Source organism: Nyctibius grandis, chromosome 10 (genome assembly GCF_013368605.1).
Source record: "Nyctibius grandis isolate bNycGra1 chromosome 10, bNycGra1.pri, whole genome shotgun sequence".
Classification (NCBI taxonomy): domain Eukaryota; kingdom Metazoa; phylum Chordata; class Aves; order Nyctibiiformes; family Nyctibiidae; genus Nyctibius; species Nyctibius grandis.
Window position 1 is genome coordinate 16,436,316 of NC_090667.1, and position 12,302 is coordinate 16,448,617.

A 12,302-nucleotide genomic window follows, 5' to 3' on the forward strand; every position below is an offset into this window, starting at 1 on the left:
CTTTTCTTGTTAATTGTAATTACTATTTTTGTGGGGTGCCCCCCCCCTCCCCAGCCAAACCCCCCCCCCCAGTTGTTGCAGGGGCGGCTCCGCTTTCGTGCTGGGAGAGTGGCAGGATTCAGGGTTGGAGCCTTGGGGCTTGTTGGGTCGTGGGAAGGGTGATGGGGGGCTGTGACACACCCCCGTCCCCAACCAGTACCTGTGGGGCTGGTTGGGATGGGGGGGGCTTCCCAAAAGCTCTCTTTGAGCCCGTGCCTTTGGCTTGGGGGATGCTGGGCTGCTTGGGGAGGGGGGAACTGGTGTGGGGAGGGCCTGGGAGGGGGCACAGACCCCCGTCCCCTGAAAACAGCTCTGGCAGATGTTTGGGAAACTGCTTTTTCTCTCTGCTTTCCATCCGCCGGCTGAGGTGTTCCACGGCACAGAGCTTGTCCCCAGCCCTGCGGTGGCCCCCGACCCTCGTGGGGCTGCGCACGGCCGGAGGGTGGGTGCAGCTGGCGGCCGGTCCCAAGCGGGGGGATTGGGGCCAGATCTGGGCGAGGGGATCGAGTGCCCCCTCAGTAAGGTCACAGGTGACACCAGGCTGGGCAGGAGCGTTGATCTGTGTGAGGGCAGGAGGCTCTGCAGAGGGATCTGGACGGGGTGGATCGATGGGCCGAGGCCACTGTGTGAGGGTCAACAAGGGCAAGTGCCGGGTCCTGCCCTTGGGGCACAACAACCCCACACACCGCTACAGGCTGGGGAAGAGTGGCTGGAAAAGGACCTGGGGGTGTTGGTCAATGGCAGCTGAACATGAGCCAGCAGTGTGCCCAGGTGGCCAAGAAGGCCACCAGCATCCTGGCTTGTGTCAGCACTAGTGTGGCCAGCAGGACTAGGGCAGGGATCGTCCCCCTGGACTCAGCACTGGTGAGGCCACACCTCGAATCCTGTGTCCAGTTTTGGGCCCCTCACGACAAGCAAGACCTTGAGGTGCTGGGGCGAGTCCAGAGAAGGGCAACGAGGCTGGAGAAGGGTCTGGAGCACAAGTGTGATGAGGAGCGGCTGAGGGACCTGGGGGGGTTTAGCCTGGAGAAAAGGAGGCTGGGGGGAGACCTTCTCACTCTCTACAACTACCTGAAAGGAGGGTGTGGTGATGTAGGTGTCGGTCTCTTTTCCCAGGTAACAAGTGACAGGATGAGAGGAAACAGCTTCAAGTTGCACCAGGGGAGGTTTAGGTTGGAGATCAGGGACAATGTCTTCACCAAAAGGGTTGTCAAGCGCTGGCACAGGCTGCCCAGGGCAGCGGTGGAGTCCCCACCCCTGGAGGTATCTAAAGGACGTGTAGATGTGGCCATGAGGGACCTGGTTTCGTGGTGAGCTTGGCAGCGTGAGGCTTGTGGCTGGACTCTGATCTTGAGGGCCTTTTCCAACCCAAGTGACTGTGATTTCGGTGAGGTCTCTGTGTGTGTGTGTGTCCCCGTCCCGCCGCCTGGTGGGACCCCCAAGCTGGGGGGGTCCATCTTGCCCCCGTGCTGTTTTCCAAGCCCCGGGCTCAGGAGGTGCGTTTCCCTTTTCCATTTTGTTGTTAAAAAAACAAAACAAACCGCCCCAACGACATGCAATTTTAAACTCTTGAGCTGTGATATTTATACAAAACTTGTTTTGACCTTTTTTTCTACACAGGAATAATATTGAAAGTAGGTGAGTTTCCTCCGTGTGTGTCGTGCTTTGCCGCAGGGATGGGGACCAGGGCAAAGCGTGGGCAGCGGGAGGAGAGGGGCTGACCTGGGCAAAACATTTTTTTTTGGTTTAATAATCTCCCCTGTCCCAGGAACTGAAGGAATTTCGGAGCTGTGGAAAAATGTGGCTTTTCCTTCCTTTTAACCATCTCCAGTGGGACACCGACCACCGCCTCGGCCTGCTTTGGGTGCAGCGAGGCGAGCCCCTCGTGCCCTGCTGCGGCGCCTCCCCGGACCCCCGGGGCGGAGAAGGGGGATGAAAAACCCCTCCGAGGTGGCAGTGAAGGGGGTTGGTGGTGTCCCCCCGCGCCCTGGGCAGGGAGAGGGGCTAAAAACCCCCCTGACATCCTCCCCTCTCGCTGCGGCTCCTGCTGCGATCCCTTGGCTCAGTGGCTTGTTAAAAATGACTTTTTTTAAAGGTAAAAATGGCTTTTTAAAGGTAAAAATGACTTTTTAAAGGCAAAACCGACTTTTTTAAAGGTAAAAATGGCTTTTTAAAGGCAAAACCGACTTTTTAAAAGGTAAAAATGGCTTTTTTAAAGGTAAAAATGACTTTTTAAAGGCAAACCCGACTTTTTTAAAGGTAAAAATGGCTTTTTTAAAGGCAAAAATGAATTTTTAAAGGCAAAAATGACTCTTAACGGAGCTGGGCCGAGCATCCCCCAGCCGCCTGGGAGCAGGCGCCGGTTTTCCAGGGAGCCGCGTCGCTCCGGAGCCGCGCTGCCCTCCTGCCGCCTGCTCGCGTTTGCCGCCGGGGGAGCGCCCAGCACGAAGCGGCGCCGCCCGGGCCCCGCAGGCACCGAGCGATGGGGTTTGCGGGCGGCTCCGGCCTTTGCGTGTCAGACCGGGAGCCCTTCGTGACCCGGACCGCACGGGGAGGCCGCGGCAGCCCCCTCCGGTGCGAGGGGAGGTGCGGACCCCCCGCGGGCAGGCGGCCGGGCGCTGTTTCCGCAGGGAAAGGGGCTTCGTGTGCGGCGCCTCCCCCGGCCCCGCCGCGGCAGCGCCTCAAGCGATCGGCTGCGGCCTCCGGCGGGGCCGGGCCTGCGGGGGGCGGTGGGCGTGGCCGGAAGGGGCGTGGCCGGAAGGGGCGGGCTCTGCCCTTCCCGCCCTCGGCGCGCGCCGCAGCCCTCGCGAGGGGCGGCCGCGGCCTGAGGGGCCCCCGGGAGCCCCCGCCCGTGCCCGGCCGCTCCCTGGCCGGGGGCACCCACCGGCCCCGCAGCCAGCCCGGGGCCTTGGCGCCCGGCCCGGGGCAGCGTCCCCATGTGCCGCGTGGGGGGAGGCCGGCAGGAGCCCCTCGCCCCCCGCCCCGTGCCTCGGTTTCCCCGTCCCCTCACGGGCTGGGGGTCTCTCGCAGGGCCCGGGGAAGGCGACGCCCGCCATGAGCTCGTCGGCGCTGCTGGCCGAGGGCCCCCTGGACCCGCCGGTGCTGCTGGCCGACATCAAGACGGAGCCCCCCGAGGAGCTGCTGGCCAGCGACTGCGGCCAGCCCCAGGCCGAGCCCGTCGATCTCTCCCTCAACAAGTCCAAGGTGGCGGCGGCCTCGGCCCCGGCGCCGCCGCCCCCCCGCCTCGGTCCAGTCATCCCCGTTGCTGGTGGCTCCGCCGCTGCCCGCTCCCACCACCGTCTCCATCTCGCCCTCCGGCCTCAGCTCCACCTCGGCCATCCCGGCCGTCCTCTCGCCCGGCTCCATCCTGGCCTCCACGCAGGGCAGCAGCGGGCAGCAGATCCTCCACGTCATCCACACCATCCCCTCCGTCAACCTGCCCAGCAAGATGGGCAACCTCCAGACCATCCCCGTGGTGGTCCAGTCTCTCCCCGTTGTCTACACCACCATGCCCACCGACGGCGTCACCGCCATCACCGTACCCCTCATCGGGGGGGACGGCAAGAACACTGGGTCCGGTAAGGGCACGTGGGGGGGAAACCCTGAAAATTTGGGGGGGGGTGTTCTACCTTGTGGAGCGGCACCCCTGAAGGGGTTCCTGGTTTTCCACCCTGGGGTGCCCCCTACCCACTATCTGCCTCCCCGCATCTGGTGGTCGTCCGTCCCTGGGCTCGGGGGTGGCTCTTTGGGGGTGCTGGCACCCTCTGCCAGGGGCTGGGGGGTTGTCCCTTGGTGGTGCTGGCACCCTGTGCTATAGACTGAGGGTGCCCCTTGGGGTCTCATGGTAGCCCTCTGGGGGTGCTGGCATCCTCAGCCAGGGACTGGGGGGTCCTTTGGAGGCTCAAGGAGGCCATTTGGGGTTGCTGGTACTGTTTGCCAGGGGTTTGGGGGGCCCTTTGGGTGCTCGGGAGGGCCATTTGGGGTGTCAACATGCTCTGCCAGGTACAGGGGGGCACTTTGGGAGCACTGCAGGCCTTGGAGGGGCACTTGGGCTCTGTGCTGCCCTTGGGGGGTGCTGGTACCCAAGGCCATCCCCCAGGGACCCTCCTGCCCCCCACCCCCATGTCTGGTTAAGGGGTGCTCCCTGGGGTGGCCCTGCTGCGGCTCCCCCCTCCTTGCCACCCCCAGCGCCCTGGGGTCCATCTGCCGGGGGGGTGATGAAGCCGTGGTTGGCAGCTGGGAGGGGTGACATGGGGACACACGGGTGCTGTGTGCTGCGTGGTTGCAGCCGGAGGTGTCCCTGTCATTGGTGCAGCAAGTTTCTCCCCCACCAGGTCTCAGCCCCCCTTCTGGGTGCAACCCCAGCCACTGTCACCAGCATCCCTGCGTGGGGACACAGCCGGTGCTGGCTGAGCTTGTGCTGGTGGCAACGTGGTTTTGGGGCAAAGTGCCTTTTTCCCTGTTTTTCCCCCCTCTGGCCCCGTTCCCCCTGTTGTTGGTTCCCCTGTTGGGGTCGTACGTGCGTGGGGGGGTCACACAGTCCCTGTGTCAAACGCTTGTGGCAAAGGGACCTCAGTCCCCTCTCCAGCGTGGGCATCGCCCTGCAGCTGAAGGAGGCGTTGAGGTCCTGCCAAAAAGGCAGCAGGGTGCTAACCCCTCCCCAGGGCTTGATGGCATCATCTCATGAGGCCCAGGCTCTGCTTCCTCCCATCTGCTCTCCTGCCTAAAGCCCTGAGGGCGCTAATTGGCCTTAATTGCTCTAAGCAGCCTCACCTGAGACCTCCACCCCACACCCACGGGCCCAGGAGCCCATTTAAGCTCAGCTTGGGGCCCCCGGCCCCTCCCTGAGCTGTGTTGTAGCTGTCTCGGCCCCACCACAGCCATGGACACTGCTGGCTCCCCACCTTGACCTTGGACCTGCCTCATCCCTGTGAACCTGGCCACCGCCCTGGGCCTGCTGGCTGGGTTCTCACTCCCCTGGGAGCTGCTGGTCCTCGCCGTACCCCACGTGTGGTGATGTGCATCTTGTGACCTCCACGGTGAGGCTGCAGGCAGCAGTTGGCCAAGCTTCTTGACCCTGAACCGTCCAGGACCTGTTTTGGAGACAGCAGGGCTGAATCTTGACCCTGTGACACCCCCAGGTGCCTTTCCCATGTGTCCGATACCTTCCTGATGTCCAACGAATGCCATCAAGAGGTCCCCTGGGTGGATTCTCCAGGGGCTGGGTAGGGTTGTGCTCACAGCCTGGCTTTTCCCTGGGCGGGTGTTGGAGGAGTTTCCCTGAGGACATGGACCTCGGCCAGAGGTTGGGCAGGGGCACAGGCGCCCATGACTGGCCTGGGCTTTGCTACAGCTCTTGATGTTGGCTTCATTTTTTGGGGATCACTCTTCCAGGTGGGGCTCGGGGAGGGCAGCGAGTTAAATCCCCTCTGTATGCAGCGTGTCTCCCCTGTGCGGGGTTTGTTCATGCTTTGTGTGGGGCTGCTGAGGTGGACCCTGTGGCAGGACCCCCAGGTTCATCCCAGGTGGGAGCACAGAGAAACCCCCCCCAGTTGTTTTGTGGGTTTGGCAAAGGTCTGAGGCGGGGTTTCTGTGGGGAGGAAGGCAGATACCTTCCCCTTCCTTCCACCCTGTCCTGGAGACACACCTCAGCTCAGGCCCTTCTGCTCCCTCGCCCAGGAAAGCCTGGGGGAGCTGCTGAATTTCCCTGCCTGGGGGTGTGATACCTCCCAGTCCTCCAGCACCACCTGGCTGGGGACACTGGGGGCCACCCCGGCGCCCTTTCCCCATCACCCGGCCACTCCTTACGTCAGGGCCAGGGGAAGAATTCAGTGATCCTAAAATCCCCCCATGGATGAGCAGCGGCTGGGCAGGGGGCTGCAGCCTGCCGGGGGGTCCCTGCGTGGCTGGTGGCATCCCCACCTCCCTGGCGTGCGAGATGGGGTGGCCGTGCCTTCGTCCCATGGGGTGCGGTGCTCCTCTTGCTCCGGGGTCACCCGAGGTCCCCCCGGCCGGTTCCTCGGCCTTTTCCCGGTCCCGGTGGGGAGGTGTGGGGGGTGTGGGGGGCCTCTCCTGCCTGCCAGCCCCGCACCGCTCAGACTGGTTTAGCAAGTGGATGGGGCGGCCGCTTTCCCTTTGAAGGGCTCCCAGGAAGGGTTTGGTGGCTGGAAACCTCCCGAGGAGGAGAAAGGAAAAGAGGAAAATAGGTGGTTTTGGGTTTCGGTGGGGGAGCAGGCGGTGGGTTGCTCCAGTGGTTTTGCAGACCTTTGTTTCCCGGTGGTGGTGAAAGCCAAGCTGGGGGGGGTGTCCCCCTTCCCTGGCCGGCGTTCGTCTCTCACAAGGCTCCTGAGCAGCACCGAGGCTGAACCAGGAGCTCCTGGCCCACATCTGGCGTGGCCTCGCCCCGGGGGAGCAAATTCAGAGAGGACTCGGGGATGTCCACCACGGCGCAGCGAGAGGTGGGTGCTCCCACCACCGCTTTGGGGGTGGGTGGGTGAGTCTGGGGGCTGCAGCGGGGTGAGGAAAAGCTGCTGCAGGAGGAACACAAGGCTCGGCAACCCCCAGCCAGGGTCTGGCCCCCCTGCCCCACATGCCTGCCACCACCTCCTGGGTGGGATGTGCTGTGGGATCCCGGCCAGGGATGTGACCGGGGCTGTGATGCTGGGCTGTCACCCATGCAGGGTGTCTCCTGGGACTCCCCTATGACCCAACCCAGGGGTGGCTGGTCCCCACCAACTGGTGAGGTCTGAGGATGGGTGTGAGCCGCTGGGGCTCAGCCAGTGCTGCCGGGGCTAGCTGGGGGTGCCTCTGGCTGCTAGCAGTGCCTGGGGTGGTTTGGGAAGGGGGAGATGAGATTTATTTCTCAACCCGATCCAGATTTCCCCAAACTTTGGAGCCTTTCTTGTCTCTTAGCTCAAGTTTCTATAACTCAGCCCAGGGCTTGAGCTCCTGGCTCCTGCACCATCTGCTCACTGGTGAGAGGAGGACCCGGGTGTCCTTCTGAACACCCTGAACCCTGAGTGCTCGATCCTCACGCCGTACTGGGAGGGGGGGGTCGGGGTCTGGCACCCCAGTTCTCCCCCACCAGCCACCAGCAAGCCCCATCCCCTCCTTTGCATTGCAAAGAGGAGACTTCAGCTGTGGCCCTTGGTTTGAGAGCCCCTTTCAGCTCCACCACGGACCCTCCTTCACCCTCCTCGCAGGGTCTCCCTTCCCCAAACCCCTCCAGCATCTCGGTGTCAGCTTTCCCCCGCAGAGGGGGACTCTGTACCTGAGGAACAACGGGAGGAAAGTGGGTTGTGTAGCCGGATCACGGGAGAGCTGCCGTTATCACTGTATCTCGCTCAAGCAGGACGTGCTGTCCTCGGCGTTGCGTGGCACGTGGGGACAGAACGGGACCTTAGACCCGCGCCGGTCGGGTACACGCGGCTCCTCGGAGGCTGCGGCGGGGGCGTACGGAGCAAAGTGCCTGGCGGCGTTGGTAGACTCAAGGCCGTTTCCCTTCCTGCGGGGCCGGCGGCAGATAAGGTGCTGCGGGTGGTTTGGCCCGTCCCTGAAACGACAAGCTGCTCCGCCCTGGGACACGGCCGCCAGGCTGGTGTCTGCTGGGCAGGCGCAGCCCCGCTTCCAGGAGGGGGGTTCATCTGGCCCCGTTGCTGCCAGCCCATGCTCTGGTGGTGGAGGGATGGAGAGGAAAGACACGTAACTCTTTTGATTTATAAATTTTATCATCACGAGGTAAAATTCCAAAATTTCCCAGTTGGTAACCAAGAAAATATTTATATTTTCCTCAAAACTTTCTCTTATCTCTATTCAAGGCCGCACCTCGAATACTGTGTCCAGTTCTGGCCCCGCACTTCAAGAAAGATGTTGAGGTGTTGGAGCGAGTCCAGAAGAGGGCGACCAAGCTGGTGAAGGGTCTGGAGGGTCTGACCTACGAGGAACGGCTGAGGGAGCTGGGGGTGTTTAGCCTGGAGAAGAGGAGGCTCAGAGGTGACCTTAGTGCAGTCTACACCTACCTGAAGGGAGGTTGTAGCGCAGTGGGAGTCGGCCTCTTCTCCCAGGCAACCAGCGATAGGACAAGAGGACACAGCCTCAAGCTTCGCCAGGGGAGGTTCAGGTTGGACATTAGGAAGCATTTCTTCTCAGCAAGGGGCTGAGGAAGGGGCTGCCCAGGGAGGTGGATGGGGGTGGTTGCCCTGGAGATGCTTGCAGTTGAGGTGGTGCTGGAGGATGTTCTTTCTTCTTTAGTCTGGTAAGGACCTTTGCTGTGTCTTGTATCGGCTGGGTCCTTGCCCCAGTCAAGTCCAAGTCCATGGGATTTATCAGGTACGTGTGATCCCTGAGATACCATCTTCTGGCTTGTTCCCATTCCTGAGATGGAATCTCAGGCAGAGTTTCTGAGTATCCTTGTTGACACCAATGCTTTGCTGTTTGAAACTGAGGGGCTAACAGCCCTGTCGTGCTCCCATCTGTGGTGAGCAACGCTCCCAAGAGCAGAGTATTCCCCAGCACTCCCAGGAGTTACTACTGCCTTTTCTAGAAACAATACCAGGCTCAGAAAGATCATACAGGTAGTCAGCACACGTGGCCAGATGAAATAATGATGCCTCATTTATTTTTGATGACACAAAATAATGGCAAATAAGTTGCACTTGGTACATATAAGTGTGCAGGTAGCAGTAGGGGCCACCTTCTCTCTGGTGTGGCTGGTTCATAGTTTTCTTCTAGATGACAAGAGGAAATTGAGGAGTTTTCCAGCCCTTATTGAGTTTTGATTCAAGATTGTGATATAGTCCTTCAAAGTCCTTAAGGATGTGTAAGGTGGGCAGGTCACTTGTTGGGAGATGGAGATCTTCTGTGCGGGGACTTTCAACGGCTGAGGGAGCTGGGGGTGTTTAGCCTGGAGAAGAGGAGGCTCAGAGGTGACCTTAGTGCAGTCTACAACTACCTGAAGGGAGGCTGTAGCGCAGTGGGAGTCGGCCTCTTTGCCCAGGCAACCAGCGATAGGACAAGAGGACACAGCCTCAAGCTTTGCCAGGGGAGGTTCAGGTTGGCCATTAGGAAGCATCTCTTCTCAGCAAGGGTCATTAGCCATTGGAAGGGGCTGCCCAGGGAGGTGGTGGAGTCACCATCTCTGGAGGGGTTTAAGAAAAGCCTGGCCATGGCACTTAGTGCCCTGGTCTAGTTGCCATGGTGGTGTCAGGGCAACGGCTGGACTTGATGATCCCAGAGGGCTCTTCCAACCTGATTGATTCTGTGATTCTGTGAACGACTGCTTCTTCTAGGAGATCTAGATGGGGTTCTTGATCTTCTCCTTGGTCTGTGACAGTGCTCAGGTAAGGATGAAGGATAAGGTATGGGTGCATTCGGTGGTCTGTGTGCAGCAGGAGTTCTTATCCAGGTTCCGTGGGATATTATAAATTCAGTAACACAATTGTCCCCAAATTCTAAGCAAGATAAATGGAACCAGAATTGTCTCTTGAGCCTAATTCCTAAATTTACATCTGAATATCAAGTAAGTTCAGCAGCTGGACTTTCATCAGGTAGCAGCTCTAGTATTTTCTGCCCAAAGTTCTAATAATAACTACCAGCGCGTTCCTCAAGGCTGTAAGATGAGGAGTGTGATGTTGATCACCATCTAGCTGCTTTCCAAGACAGGCTTCAGCTGTTACCAGCTCCTCCAAAGATGGAAAGGTGGCACTAGAGAGCCAGCCCCACGCGTGACTTTGCACAGTGCAACCCTCCTGCCTGTGCCCCTCGCGCCCGGGACCTCCACCCTCAGCTGCCAGCGTTGAGCTTTTGTTGCCTGGTGGGTTTCGATTTCCACGGGTGGTTCTGCAAGGCTGGGTGGAGGTGTCCCCCCTCTCCCTGGTGTCACCTAGGAGCCCATCCTGGCCCTGGTGTCTGCTCCAGCAGCAGCACGGCGTCCCTGGAAAGCAAAGCCACGTGGGGAAGATGCTCCTGGCAAAGCCCGAGCTGTTCCCCCTCGTTTGCTTTTCCAAGGGCTCAACGTTTGTGACCGTCCCGTCCCCCCACCGTGAGAGCTGAGCGTTCCCTTGTTCAGCTCGAGTGTCTCCTTGGGAGGACCTGGACGTCGGTCCAAAGTCTCGCATCGACAGAAACCGTTGGTATTTGGTGCGTGTTTACGCTGCTGGGAGCTGGGGGTTGTTAAAACCTGGCTGATCCCTGTCCCACGCTGCTTTCCCCGTGTTTAAGGGGCCTCATCCTGCTCAGGGCGAAGCTTTCTCACACCTGGAGAAGGTTTTGTGCCAACTCTGCAGACTTGATGCCCTCGGGGAAGGTGTTTCCCAAGCGGCATTGTGGAGCCATCACCCCTCACTCCGGGATGCTCAGCCTCCCCCAGGTGATGCTTTTCGGACCCTGGCTTGGATGTGGCCTGGGGGAATGGCCAGCTGCGAGACACCAACGCTCGCCAGCTGTGGCTTCTGCTGTCATTTGAGTAGTCACAGGCCTCGACCATGTGTGTGGCTGGTGTGAAGTCCCTGTGGCCCCCACGCTCACCGTGGTGGCCCCAGCCCCATGGGAATAGGCTTTCCCCTTCCCTGGCAGGGGCTCAGCTCCCTTCTCTTTGGCCAGGGAGGGTCAAGCAGCTGTAGCCCCTTCTCTACCCTATTTCTGTGGTCCCTGAGTCCCCTGAAGGTGCCGGGGATGTCCTGGGATGGGGGGACAGCAGCAGCCCCCCCGCAAGGGCACAGCCTACGCGGGACCCTGCCGGGGAGGCACCAGAAGGTGGGGAAGGGAGGTCTCGGGGCTGATTTGGGGTGGATCTCTCCCTGTCTTAGCCTGGCACCGTACAGCTCCTCAGGAGGGGGCTGGGGACAGTTGGGGCTGGATGTGGCTGGAGCAGAAATGGCTTTTTTTTTTTCTTTTTTTATCCCAGAAAGGGGGTTTTTATTCCCTCCTTGCTCTGGCTTTTTATACTCCTTTTTTCCCCCCTATCTCAAAAAGAGAAACCCAAACACAGGTGCTTGGTTTCTTGTCGGAGCTGAGCTGGAAAGCACCGTGCCCCATATCTGCACCTTTTAAACTTCGCCTTTGTTGTTGTTGTTTTGCTTTTCCCCCAAGGTTTATCCCTTTTCCCCTTCACTTTATTTATTTTCGATCCTTCCCTTTTTCTCCCCTCGGAATGAGAAGTGCGAGCAAGCAGGAACCTCCTTGTCTCCAAAAATCAGTTTTCCTACAAAATTCAACCAGTCGTTGGAAAACGGCGTTTTCTCATTTAAAAAAAAGCCATTGCTTGTAAAAACTAAAATAAAGCCCCTGTTTCGGCGCGGGGGACCCGATTTGGGAGGTAGTTTCCCCGCTGTGGGTTGTTTTGGCCCTGGGGGGTCCGGGGTGGCACCGGTGGGACCGAGTCCCTCCGTCCCGTCGATGGTGGCAGAGCATGGCTGGCGGCGAGGCTCCTCGCTCCCAGCAGCCTTTTATGTGCTGTCGGCGGGACCCTGATTGGCTCGGCACGGCCTCGCTGCGCTTCCAGGTTGGCGTTCCTCCTCCCGCAGCCCAGGTAAAGCCTTCCCGCAACCCGGCACCTGGCCTCCCACGATCAGCCACTCGCTCCGCGCTCCTCTCTGCCTTCGGGGTTTTTTTTTTTTTCCCCCTTTTCCCCTCCCCTTTATTTTTTTTTCCCCTTTTTTTTTTTTTTTTTTTTTAATATTATTTTTAAATAAGTTTTGTTTTCCCCCGCGGGGGAGCGGGCGCGAGGGGCGTGGGAGGAATGAGCAGCGGGCTGGTGCTGCGCACCCCGCTCCCCGAGGACGCCTTGGCGTTTACGCCGCTGAAGCCCGTCACCATGTCGGGGGAACCCGGCGAAGACGCCCCTGTCTTTGAGGACATCAAACCCCCCGCCCGGCCCCTGGAAAACCCGCCTGACCTGGCGCAGGTAAGGCGGAGGCCGGCAGTTTGCCGGGGGGCAGCGGCAAGGGGCCAGCGTCGCCCGCTCAGGTGCGCGGAGGCTGCTGGTGCCTCCTGAAAACTCAAGCGTGGATTTGGGCTTAATTCTGCTTTGTTTTTGCTAAAACCCCGCCGTCGCTTTGTACGCTCGTGCTTCCCCCTCCGCCGGATTTTCTCTTGGGCGTGTTGGGTTTCATGTCTTGTTTTTTTTTTTCCTCCCCTCCTGCCTTTCTTCAAAACGCCCCGTACGGGAGAGCCTGGGTTTTGCTCGCTCCCTGCACCCGGGGCTCGGTCCCTCTCCCCTGGGGCTGGCAGGTGAGGGGGTGCCGAGGGGCTCTGCGCCGCTGCCG

The 12,302-nt window shown here is 60.3% G+C and overlaps 1 protein-coding gene across 1 annotated transcript in view; it reads left to right on the forward strand.

The window, feature by feature from the left end:
- The first annotated feature begins 3,540 nt into the window (after window positions 1-3,540).
- LOC137667678 (Krueppel-like factor 5) overlaps window positions 3,541-12,302 on the forward strand; it is a 33,267-nt gene continuing 24,505 nt past the window's right edge. The window contains exon 1 of the mRNA XM_068408669.1: window positions 3,541-3,617. The gene's annotated coding sequence lies outside the window, so the exon portion shown is untranslated. The remainder of the gene's footprint in view (window positions 3,618-12,302) is intronic.